The 12963-nt window shown below is 44.4% G+C and overlaps 1 pseudogene; it reads right to left on the bottom strand.

The window, feature by feature from the left end:
- Positions 1–6602: 6602 nt before the first annotated feature.
- LOC117515353 lies at positions 6603–7858 on the bottom strand (annotated as a pseudogene).
- Between the last annotated feature and the right edge of the window lie 5105 nt (positions 7859–12963).

Genomic DNA, 12963 nt, shown 5'->3' with positions numbered 1-12963 from the left:
AGCCTCTCCAATCCACATTTTGCAAACGATACGAACAGCGAGCTTGAAAATTTGATGACGTCATCACGCGAGGCTACGTTGCCGGTTGACGCGGCTGATGTCTAAGTGCCTACCTGGGTGTGTTGAGGGTGTCTAAGTTAGCCACCGGAGGGTATGCTAATGTTAGCATGGTCAGATGCAGTACCAAACACACGCTGATGTAAAAGTAAGGCAAAGCAGCAGCGGTCCTATGCAGCCAATGCGGGGAGTTGCTTTCCCTGCATTTATTGCCTCTACTGGTGGTTGGCTCTCACTGCGGTATTGTAGCACTTCCTGTTCCAGAGCACAGCGGTGTTTTGCTGTATCTGTTAGCTGTTTAATCTGCGCAGTTAGATTGATCTAGATAACTAGATAACGATTTGTTTCACAGTGTAATCTTCACGTGCCTTAACTAAAGCACTCCCTCTGCTGAATCACCTCTAAATTATTTACACATTATTCACTTTGTGTGTTTTTAGGAATCCGCTAGCATAGCGCAGCTACTAGCTCTTAGCCGGTTTAGCATGGCGGCTTCTCCTGTCTCTCCCGCACTTTTCTGCTCTGGGTGTGAAATGTTTAGTTATTCCTTGGCCTCCTTTAGCATTAATGGTACTTGTAATAAGTGTAGCTTATTCGTAGCTTTGGAGGCCAGGCTGGGCGAATTGGAGATTCGGCGCCGCACCTTGGAAAATCCTACAGCTAGCCAGGCCCCTGTAGTTGGTGCGGACCAAGGTAGCTTAGCCGCCGTTAGCTGTCCCCCAGCAGATCCCAAGCAGCCGGGAAAGCAGGCCGGCTGGACGACTGTGAGGAGGAAGCGTAGTCCTAAACACAAGCCCCCTGTACACCACCAACCCGTTCACATCTCTAACTGTTTTTCCCCCACTCGGCGACACACCCGCCGAGGATCAAACTCTGGTTATTGGCGACTCTGTTTTCAGAAATGTAAAGTTAGCGACACCAGCAACCATAGTCAAATGTCTTCTGGGGGCCAGAGCAGGCGACACTGAAGGAAATTTGAAACTGCTGGCTAAGGCTAAGCGTAAATTTGGTAAGATTGTAATTCACGTTGTCAGTAATGATACCCGGTTACGCCAATCGGAGGTCACGAAAATTAATATAGAATCGGTGTGTAACTTTGCAAAAACAATGTCGGACTCTGTAGTTTTCTCTGGGCCCCTCCCCAATCGGACCGGGAGTGACATGTTTAGCTGCATGTTCTCCTTGAATTGCTGGCTGTCTGAGTGGTGTCCAAAAAATGAGGTGGGCTTCATAGATAATTGGCAAAGCTTCTGGGGAAAACCTGGTCTTGTTAGGAGAGATGGCATCCATCCCACTTTGGATGGAGTAGCTCTCATCTCTAGAAATCTGGCCAATTTTATTAAACCCTCCAAACCGTGACTATCCAGGGTTGGGACCAGGAAGCAGAGTTGTAATCTTACACACCTCTCTGCAGCTTCTCTCCCCCTGCCATGCCCCCAATACCCCATCCCCGTAGAGACGGTGCCTGCTCCCAGACCACCAACAACCAGTAAAAATCTATTTAAGCATAAAAATTCAAAAAGAAAAAATAATATAGCACCTTCAACTGCACCACAGACTAAAACAGTTAAATGTGGTCTATTAAACATTAGGTCTCTCTCTTCTAAGTCCCTGATAGTAAATGATATAATAATTGATCAACATATTGATGTATTCTGCCTTACAGAAACCTGGTTACAGCAGGATCAATATGTAAGTTTAAATGAGTCAACACCCCCGAGTCACACTAACTGTCAGAATGCTCGTAGCACGGGCTGAGGGGGAGGATTAGCAGCAATCTTCCCCTCCAGCTTATTAATTAATCAAAAACCCAGACAGAGCTTTAATTCATTTGAAAGCTTGACTCTTAGTCTTGTCCATCCAAACTGGAAGTCCCAAAAAACAGTTTTATTTGTTGTTGTCTATCGTCCACCTGGTCGTCACTGTGAGTTTCTTTGTGAATTTTCAGACCTTTTGTCTGACTTAGTGCTTAGCTCAGATAAGATAATTATAGTGGGCGATTTTAACATCCACATAGATGCTGAGAATGACAGCCTCAACACTGCATTTAATCTATTGTTAGACTCAATTGGCTTTGCTCAAAATGTAAATGAGTCCACCCACCACTTTAACCATACTTTAGATCTTGTTCTGACTTATGGTATGGAAATTGAAGACTTAACAGTATTCCCTGAAAACCCCCTTCTGTCTGATCATTTCTTAATAACATTTACATTTACTTTAATGGACTACCCAGCAGTGGGGACTAAGTTTCATTACAGTAGAAGTCTTTCAGAAAGTGCTGTAACTAGGTTTAAGGATATGATTCCTTCTTTATGTTCTCTAATGCCATATACCAACACAGGGCAGAGTAGCTACCTAAACTCTGTGAGTGAGATAGATTATCTCGTCAATAGTTTTACATCCTCATTGAAGACAACTTTGGATGCTGTAGCTCCTCTGAAAAAGAGAGCCTTAAATCAGAAGTGCCTGACTCCGTGGTATAACTCACAAACTTGCAGCTTAAAGCAGATAACCCGTAGGTTGGAGAGGAAATGGCATCTCACTAATTTAGAAGATCTTCACTTAGCCTGGAAAAAGAGTCTGTTGCTCTATAAAAAAAAGCCCTCCGTAAAGCTAGGACATCTTACTACTCATTACTTATTGAAGAAAATAAGAACAACCCCAGGTTTCTTTTCAGCACTGTAGCCAGGCTGACAAAGAGTCAGAGCTCTATTGAGCCGAGTATTCCTTTAACTTTAACTAGTAATGACTTCATGACTTTCTTTGCTACTAAAATTTTAACTATTAGAGAAAAAATTACTCATAACCATCCCAAAGACGTATCGTTATCTTTGGCTGCTTTCAGTGATGCCGGTATTTGGTTAGACTCTTTCTCTCCGATTGTTCTGTCTGAGTTATTTTCATTAGTTACTTCCTCCAAACCATCAACATGTCTATTAGACCCCATTCCTACCAGGCTGCTCAAGGAAGCCCTACCATTATTTAATGCTTCGATCTTAAATATGATCAATCTATCTTTATTAGTTGGCTATGTACCACAGGCTTTTAAGGTGGCAGTAATTAAACCATTACTTAAAAAGCCATCACTTGACCCAGCTATCTTAGCTAATTATAGGCCAATCTCCAACCTTCCTTTTCTCTCAAAAATTCTTGAAAGGGTAGTTGTAAAACAGCTAACTGATCACCTGCAGAGGAATGGTCTATTTGAAGAGTTTCAGTCAGGTTTTAGAATTCATCATAGTACAGAAACAGCATTAGTGAAGGTTACAAATGATCTTCTTATGGCCTCGGACAGTGGACTCATCTCTGTGCTTGTTCTGTTAGACCTCAGTGCTGCTTTTGATACTGTTGACCATAAAATTTTATTACAGAGATTAGAGCATGCCAGTGGCGGCTGGTGAAAAACAGTCTTGGTGGGGCTGCTGTGCCAATAGATTCCCTTGCCTTGTCCAGTACAGGCGTTCAAGTGAACAGTCAGAAAATTACTACAATTCCACAATAATCATTTCATGTCCTTCTCAAAATCAGCAGTTTTACAGATAAAGTTAACCATTTACAGCTATATTAGGCCCCATTTCTACTTTGGAAAGGAACATTATCAAATGCAATACAACACTCAAGTTCTTGAGCAAAGAACATTTCACCATTTGACACCAATTACACACATAGTACACCAAACTGTACTGCACTGCCATTATCTACAGACAAACAGATCCTGGGGTTCACAATGACACCGACCTTAACAAAATAGAAAATATCAGCAAATTTACACTCTTTCAAAATATGAAAAATTCTTCAATTGACAAAAGAACATTATGTACATACTACAATGTTCACACCACCTTCAGAGAGAGAGTGAGACAGAGAGACAGAGAGAGACAGACAGAGAGAGACAGAGACAGACACAGAGAGAGACAGACACAGAGACACAGAGAGAGAGACAGACACAGAGACACAGAGAGAGACAGACACAGACACAGAGACAGACACAAAAAATTAAGGTAATATTTTGCATGAACATTACTGAGTGGAATAGAGGCAAACTAAAGAAGCTTGAAAAACTTAAATTAAATAACTTGACTAACTAATAACACCAAAACCTTTAAATTAAATTGGTTAAAATTAATTAACAGTGTAGAGGACAAAGCAAATGAAGTATACAAAACCACTTAATTAAATGCGTTGCTAAACTTGGGTTTGTCTGACTATAAGTGTCTTGTGTGAACTCAGTGGCTGAGTTAGAATTTCTTTAAAAAAACATACAAATTGCTATTTTAGGCTTTTGTTTTTTTTTTAAACTGAGCAAATAATTTGTTTTAGAGTGTGGAATACTCCAAAGAATATTTCACTTCTGTGAACTGATCCTCATAACGTGTAGTGAAATCAAAATACCAGCATGGCTGCAGCTTTGAACACTGTTACAAACAGCCCCGGCCTCCCCTATTACCATTATAACTGGTCTGTTGACCCAATAAAGATCACAGCGTTGACCCCCTAAAACAAATAAAAAACATCACTCATTCGTTTTATCTTAATTTTTCATCCTCGTTTCCACACCAGGAGCAACATTCGGGAATAAATCCGAGCAGCTCGTCAGCTCACCTGAAGAGGTGGATGCGCTCCTTTCCATCCGCGCAGATCAGCAGCCTCCGTGACGTGTGCGCGCTGACAGTGTGAATGAAGCCTGACACGGTTTATAACGAGTCAGACAAACGTCTCTCCTCCAACCGGGATGTGCAACTGTCATTAAACCACGAGAAAGATCTGATGTGCGCAGCTCCATGCGCCTCCAAAAGGATCCCCGTGAAACTTTGGTGTCATTGATTTGATTAGTTTTGTCCCGTTTTAAACCTCGGAAGACATAAGGAGCAGGTGTCCCAGAGTTCTTCAAATTACTTCAGCAAAACACACGGAGACAAAATACAAATAAATAAATATAACCCAAACGTCGCCATATCTCTTCCTGACTGACTGACTGACTGACAGCAGCAGCTGCAGCGTCACGTGTATCACTGACTGTAATCTAACGTTCCCGCATTTTTGTAGCAAGGGCTAAAATTCCGGCGCCCCAAAGCCATTAATTTTGGCAATGTTGATTTGCCAAATATTTATTAATTTTCCATAGCAACTACATACAATTGGTGATTTCGCTGTACTTCAAGGGCGCTTTGAATGAGCGCCCAAGACGAGGAATGATACGTTCTGTGCTTCTGTCGGTGGAAATGCACTGTTGAATGAGAGTCAGTTGGAGGAAGTGTTGTTTTAATCATTCATATTACATGTAGGCACATACTACTAAGTAAAACTGACACTGATAATACTTTTTAAATATATATATATATTATGACTTTTCCCCTCCACATCTAGGAGGGCAGCACCTGAGCGCCCCTATGGGCCAGCCGCCACTGGAGCATGCCATAGGTATTAAAGGCACTGTGCTGCGGTGGTTTGAATCATATTTATCTAATAGATTACAATTTGTTCATGTAAATGGGGAGTCTGTTATGTGTTGGACGCGGTCGGACCACCGACCCAGCGTTTGACAGGACCCAGCATGAAATAAGCAGAGCACGGTTCAAAAGATAACAGAATTTAATAATCATAATGAGTGCAGTGAAACAACCAAAAATGTCCGCGGTCTGGTGAGGTGAAAACACGGCGCGCTCTCAGCAGCGCAAACGGTCCGGAGCCACAGCAGTTCGGACCCAGGGACCCTGCCGACACCCCCCAGGTAGCCGTGACAAACCGAGTCTGTGAAGAAAGAAAACATGAGGTGAGTCCAACACTCTCCACCTAGAGAGACACAGCTCAAAGGTGCACACAATCAGCAAACACTTCCTGGCTTTAATATATATCAGCTTCTCACCCTGCAGGCACGGAACAACTCAGTTCAAATCTCCACTGCAGCAGAAGCTGATTAGACAATTAGCATAACGTGACAGCTCAATAACACAAGGTGTGAGGGACACCAAATCCACTGTCATTACTTCATAAAAGTCACCAAAACCAAATTACCTCAGGAAGTGTGCTGAAGAGCGTGAGACCTCACCCAATCCTCCTTCACAGACTGTGGCGTCAAACCTGGAGCGGTCTCTGCATCCGTAATGGTGAGATTGTTCTCCCGACACCGATCTCACACGTCTGCTCACAAGGTCGAGTCTCTGGCAATCACACACTGTGCATTCAAGGTTTAAATGCAGCAATCTCTGATCAAGACAGAATACACCACAGCTGTGAGTCCTGATGACCTGCACGTGAAAACAAGCCTCAGGTGTTCAGGGTGAGGTCCTAATGCTCAGCCACTCAGTCCTGAATGCATACCACCTGGTGGGAGAAACAGAAAACAAAGTCAAAGCCAACCAAACACCCCAGCCCACAACAGTACCCCACCCTCACGGGAAGCCTCCCGGCGACCACACGAACCTGGGCCAGGAAAAACACCCCCCTCCAGGGACCATGGCTGGAATGTCGGCTGGGAGCAAAAAAAAACAAAAAAAAAAACACCTCCTGCAGCTTCAGTCTCAGCTCCGTGTGCTGACAATTCAGCTGGGAAAGCTTGTCTCCAAGAGCCGAGCGTTACTGCGCTCTGAAGACAGCGCCGTCGTCAGCTGCTCAACCTCATGTGAATTTCATCATGCGGTCATTGACCCTCTCAATGTTGAGCTTCTCTTCTAGTTTTTCCTTCAGCTGGATGATACAAGCTTTCAGCCGCCTCTTCTCTACCAACAGGGAACTCTGTGTTGAGACTATAGATCTCATCCTTTCACTCCCTGAGCCTGTCTGCAGTAGACAGCTCCTCCTGGATGTGTAACATATCTCCCTCCATGGCTTTAAGCTTCTTATCACTGTCTTTAGCATCATTAACTGCTTCATCCCCGAACATTCACAGCACTTCCAGTCCTCTCATCTGGTCTTTCATTCGGGCCTGCAGTTTCTTCAAGTGCTGTAAGACATTATCGCGATTTTCAGTAGCATCTTCAAGATGGCCTTCAAGCCCTCCCAGATCCAGCTCCCATGTCTTCTTGGCAGAGTGGGCCTGGGAACATTGCCTGCATTCATCCTCCAGCTGAATCTTCATCTCCTCCAGTTGCTGCTCCATGGCACGCTTGGACCTCTCCAAACTGTGAACTCTTTCTAAAGTCATCCATCTCAATCTTGAGCACTTTGTTAAACTGGTCAAGTTCACCTTTCAGGTCTGTAAGAGACTTCAACTCCCCTGCCAGGGTCAAGACTTTTGTCTCCTTCTCCCTGGCCTCCGCTTCGGCATGATAATGCTCCTCTGCATATCGAGTAGCAATGCATTTCTCTTTGGCTCGCATCTGGTCAAACTTCTTTTGCTTCCTCTTCAAACTGGAGACGATCTGCCGAAGGTGGTCCTGGTCCACCATGAGGTCATCCGACTCTTGCTGCAAACGGATTTCTGTCTTATCCAGTTTGTCCATAGGCTGAACTTTTCTACTCCAGCTGCCGCTGAACACCGTCCAAACTCCCATTGGACTCACTTGAGGCCCTCTTCAGCCCCCTCTACTGACAAGGTGTCCTAACCTGCCTTTGTCTTCCTTTCAGCCAGCTGAGTCTAGAGAGTAGAAACTGGCTTCTCCACAGTCTTCTTACTCTCTTCCTTTTCTTTCAGCATCTCCTGCAACATATTCCCCTCATCCTCCATCTGCCCTAGGCGGATGGAGAAGGAAGGTGTCTAATGGATTTCCTCTTGGAGCAGCTCCTGAGTATCCTGCAGCTGACACTCCAGTGCCGAGATGTCTCTTGTTGAATTTGATGATCTTGCCTTCTGCTTCATTTAGCAGATGTGTTAGAGTCTCCACCTCTGACTGCATCTTTGCATTCGTTTGTCAACTCTTGCTTCTGTCGTTCACTTTGCTCAGTTTTGGCCAGGAGTTCTTGAACCTGTGCATTCAGCCATCTTTCAACTATGTTTTAGAATCTGCTTAGTCATAAAACAAAAGAAAAAAAAACCCAATAACCCCCCCAGGGAACACCACAACCAAACCCCAGGGGTGCAAACTGGGAGGAAAGAAAAAAAAAACAACCATACCAACCCCCCCCCCTCCCCAGAGGACCATCCCATCAAACCCCAAGAAGAGGAGAAAAGAAAAACAAAACACAACCCAAACTTAAGCTTGCAAAAAAAAAAATCTAACCCCCCCTCCCCCGGATGACATGTAGGGACCAACACCCCCCAGCTCCAGGAGTAATAACCACAGCCGAGGTCCCTCTGGGATCCAAAGTCACCCACAGGGGCTCCCAGCGCCTCCCAGAGGACCGTTCCATCAAACCCCAGGAGACACCCCCCCCCCCCGACTAACAACAGACCCAGCCCGGCCGTCTACGGCTAGATGGTCCCACAGTCATTTCCCCCCCAGAGGACACCACAGTCACACCCTGAGGGCGGATAATGGGGGAAAAAAAAATAAACAAACAAACCAAACAACCACCCCAACCCCACCCCCTCAGCGCAGGGGAAACTGGAAGTACGTCCAGTGTCACCAACCATGACTATACCCCAAAAGTCAACTGGGAGGAGTGGAACAGCGGTAATGGCATACGGCACAAAACGGCGCCACCCCTCCGACTTTTAAACCAGCCACCAGCTGCGGGTATATTCCACTGCCCCAAACCTCAGCTACGCCGATGGCGTACGGCTCAAAGGCGCGCTGAAGCCTGAAAAAACACCCCTAAACCCCCCCACCTGGGTGCAGAGGTTACCTGGGAAACGCCCAGCATAACCAAACTGCATCACTCCAGCAACACCGACAACGTACGACTCAAACGGCCGGAGCCAGAGGAGAAGAGAGGGAACAACAAAAACAAAAAAAAAGAGAAAGAAAAAACAACCCAATTACTCCCCCATCACCCCCCAGAGGACCGTCCCATCAAACCCTGGGAGGTGAAACCAAAAGAAATAAAAAAAGAAAGACCAACAGACAAACATAAAGTCACCTGGGTCAAACTATGCTCCAGACAGCCTGCATTTTCAACTCCAGACCACAGACAGTGCTTTAAACCCACAAAAAACAACAAATTAACCCCTGGATAAAAACACCACATACTAAAACAAGAAACAGATAATAGACCAATAAAAAAAAACTAACATTGGCCTACATCGTCAAGTGCAAAGAATGGAAAAACAGTGTTTTCCATCCTTTGAACCTGGATGGTAATGTGACTCTGTCACCAACAGAGGGAGCCAAAGTGCCAAATACGAAAATCCCCGTGGTAACAGAGTAAAAACCAATTCACACTGCTGTAAACGACAGCAGGTTATAACAAACAGCTTAAAGTGCAAACTAAATACCACCGGGGCTGCTACAACAGGCGACGGAGCTAGCTGCATGGGAGGAGACGGGGCTACAGCCGTACAGCGGGGTGCGACGCGACCCAAGCTGTAAACTCCACCATGCGTGCACCAACGCGCACAACCCGGGCGGAGAGCACCCGCAACTGATCCCGGATCAACTCCAACATCTGCTGCAGCCTTCCCGGCAAAAACACCGTATCTGCTTCAGCTGGTCCATTGTTAAATGGCCAGAGACTACTGTTATGTGTCGGACGCGGTCGGACCACCGACCCAGCGTTTGACAGGACCCAGCATGAAATAAGCAGAGCACGGTTCAAAAGATAACAGAATTTAATAATCATAATGTGTGCAGTGAAACAACCAAAAATGTCCGCGGTCTGGTGAGGTGAAAACACGGCGCGCTCTCAGCAGCGCAAACGGTCCGGAGCCACAGCAGTTCGGACCCAGGGACCCCGCTGACACCCCCAGGTGGCCGCGACAAACCGAGTCTGTGAAGAAAGAAAACATGAGGTGAGTCCAACACTCTCCACCTAGAGAGACACAGCTCAAAGGTGCACACAATCAGCAAACACTTCCTAGCTTTAATATATATCAGCTTCTCACCCTGCAGGCACGGAACAACTCAGTTCAGGAAGTGTGCTGAAGAGCGTGAGACCTCACCCAATCCTCCTTCACAGACTGTGGCGTCAAACCTGGAGCGGTCTCTGCGTCCGTAATGGTGAGATTGTTCTCCCGACGCCGATCTCACACGTCTGCTCACAAGGTAGAGTCTCTGGCAATCACACACTGTGCATTCAAGGTTTAAATGCAGCAACCTCTGATCAAGACAGAATACACCACAGCTGTGAGTCCTGATGACCTGCACGTGAAAACAAGCCTCAGGTGTTCAGGGTGAGGTCCTAATGCTCAGCCACTCAGTCCTGAATGCATACCACCTGGTGGGAGAAACAGAAAACAAAGCCAAAGCCAACCAAACACCCCAGCCCACAACGGAGTCTTCTTCACAGACTAAGGTTAATTATGGAGTTCCACAAGGTTCTGTGCTAGGACCAATTTTATTCACTTTATACATGCTTCCCTTAGGCAGTATTATTAGAAACCATTGCTTAAATTTTCATTGTTACGCAGATGATACCCAGCTTTATCGATCCATGAAGCCTGAGGAGACACACCAATTAGTTAAACTGCAGGATTGTCTTACAGACATAAAGACATGGATGACCTCTAATTTCCTGCTTTTAAACTCAGATAAAACTGAAGTTATTGTACTTGGCCCCACAAATCTTAGAAACATGGTGTCTAACCAGATCCTTACTCTGGATGGCATTACCCTGACCTCTAGTAATACTGTGAGAAATCTTGGAGTCATTTTTGATCAGGATATGTCCTTCAATGTGCATATTAAGCAAATATGTAGGACTGCTTTTTTGCATTTGCGCAATATCTCTAAAATTAGAAAGGTCTTGTCTCAGAGTGATGCTGAAAAACTAATTCATGCATTTATTTCCTCTAGGCTGGACTATTGTAATTCATTATTATCAAGTTGTCCTAAAAGTTCCCTGAAAAGCCTTCAGTTAATTCAAAATGCTGCAGCTAGAGTACTGACGGGGACTAGAAGGAGAGAGCATATTTCACTCATATTGGCCTCTCTTCATTGGCTCCTTGTTAATTCTAGAATAGAATTTAAAATTCTTCTTCTTACTTATAAGGTTTTGAATAATCAGGTCCCATCTTATCTTAGAGACCTCTTAGTACCATATCACCCCAATAGAGCGCTTCGCTCTCAGACTGCAGGCTTACTTGTAGTTCCTAGGGTTTGTAAGAGTAGAATGGGAGGCAGAGCCTTCAGCTTTCAGGCTCCTCTCCTGTGGAACCAGCTCCCAATTCAGATCAGGGAGACAGACACCCTCTCTACTTTTAAGATTAGGCTTAAAACTTTCCTTTTTGCTAAAGCTTATAGTTAGGGCTGGATCAGGTGACCCTGAACCATCCCTTAGTTATGTTGCTATAGACTTAGACTGCTGGGGGGTTCCCATGATGCACTGAGTGTTTCTTTCTCTTTTTGCTCTGTATGCACCACTCTGCATTTAATCATTGGTGATTGATCTCTGCTCCCCTCCACAGCATGTCTTTTTCCTGATTCTCTCCCTCAGCCCCAACCAGTCCCAGCAGAAGACTGCCCCTCCCTGAGCCTGGTTCTGCTGGAGGTTTGTCCCTGTTAAAAGGGAGTTTTTCCTTCCCACTGTCACCAAGTGCTTGCTCACAGGGGGTCGTTTTGACCGTTGGGGTTTTTCTGTAATTATTGTATGGCTTTTGCCTTACAATATAAAGCGCCTTGGGGCAACTGTTGTTGTGATTTGGCGCTATATAAATAAAATTGATTTGATTTGATTTGAATCCAGAGCTGCTGTCCACCCCAGGAATCTGCCATGACATTACAAGTTATGAAACTGTTGAGAGGCCATAATATCTGCATTGCTAATGTGTAGAGCTACATACCGGGAAGAGAGCTGTTTGGTCACAGGAAGGGAGGGAGGAGCGCCACAGCTGATGATGCCGCCGTAACAACCTGCGGATTACGTTTCCCCACGACACAATAATACGGATTTCCCGTATGCTGTAAAGTAGGGTGGTCCATAAAAATGGTCAAAAATTTTTTTTCAAAAAACTTCAAGTCTCACCCTCTAAATTTGTTGTACCTAACATAAAAACACATCATGTACAATTTCATAAAACTCTAATCATTTTTACTGGTAGCACACAGCCTGTCAAGAAAGATGACTTTAAGCTTGCTTTCAGCTTGTTTTCATCTTGGAATATAGTACGTGCCATGGGATTAATATACATGCTGTTGGATTAAACTGAACAGTGTTTGGTACTTTCCTGGAGTAAGTGAGGTCATACCGGACTTTTCCATTACAAATGGGGAGGCCCACGGAATGAACTCAGTGGTGAAGACGATGGAATATGTCTAAGAATGATTCTAAAATGACAAGTATGATTAAATGAAGTATTAATGTGTTAAAAATTAAGAGTTGATTAGAAAAAGTATGTTACAAATAAGTGAAATGAATGATTATTATATGAGTTGTTTTTCATAAAGAGTGCAGAGTCAGAAGAAAGAGGAAGTGAAGAAGTTGTTTTTCATAAAGAGTGCAGTTAGAGAGAAAGAGGAAGTGAAGAAGTGATGTTGCAACAAGGCAGAAGAGCTGATGATAAACAACTGATCAAATGATTAAGATGTGGTAAAATATGCAAATGAATAATAAGGAATGAAAATGTTTGTATATGATCATGTGAATTGTTTTTATGTGAAAAAGAGTTGTAATGAAATGATTGAATATGACTGATGTGATTCTAAAGACATGATTTAGAAAAACGAATTCTCAGAAAAGTTGAAGTGTTAACAGAAAAGAGGAACTTAAGAAATAAGTTACTGGCAAAGGGCCGCAGATGGCTTCCAGTAAGGGAATTAGAAGGGGGAGGTTTTGAGTCACCAGCGTCCCCATGGTAACCAAGCTCATCTAAATACAAAGAATCAAGCTCATATATAAACTGTAAAACACCAGGAAATGGGGTTATTCTTC

The sequence above is a fragment of the Thalassophryne amazonica genome, chromosome 8 (assembly GCF_902500255.1).
Source record: "Thalassophryne amazonica chromosome 8, fThaAma1.1, whole genome shotgun sequence".
Classification (NCBI taxonomy): Eukaryota; Metazoa; Chordata; class Actinopteri; order Batrachoidiformes; family Batrachoididae; genus Thalassophryne; species Thalassophryne amazonica.
This window is presented reverse-complemented; position numbering and strand designations above follow the sequence as displayed.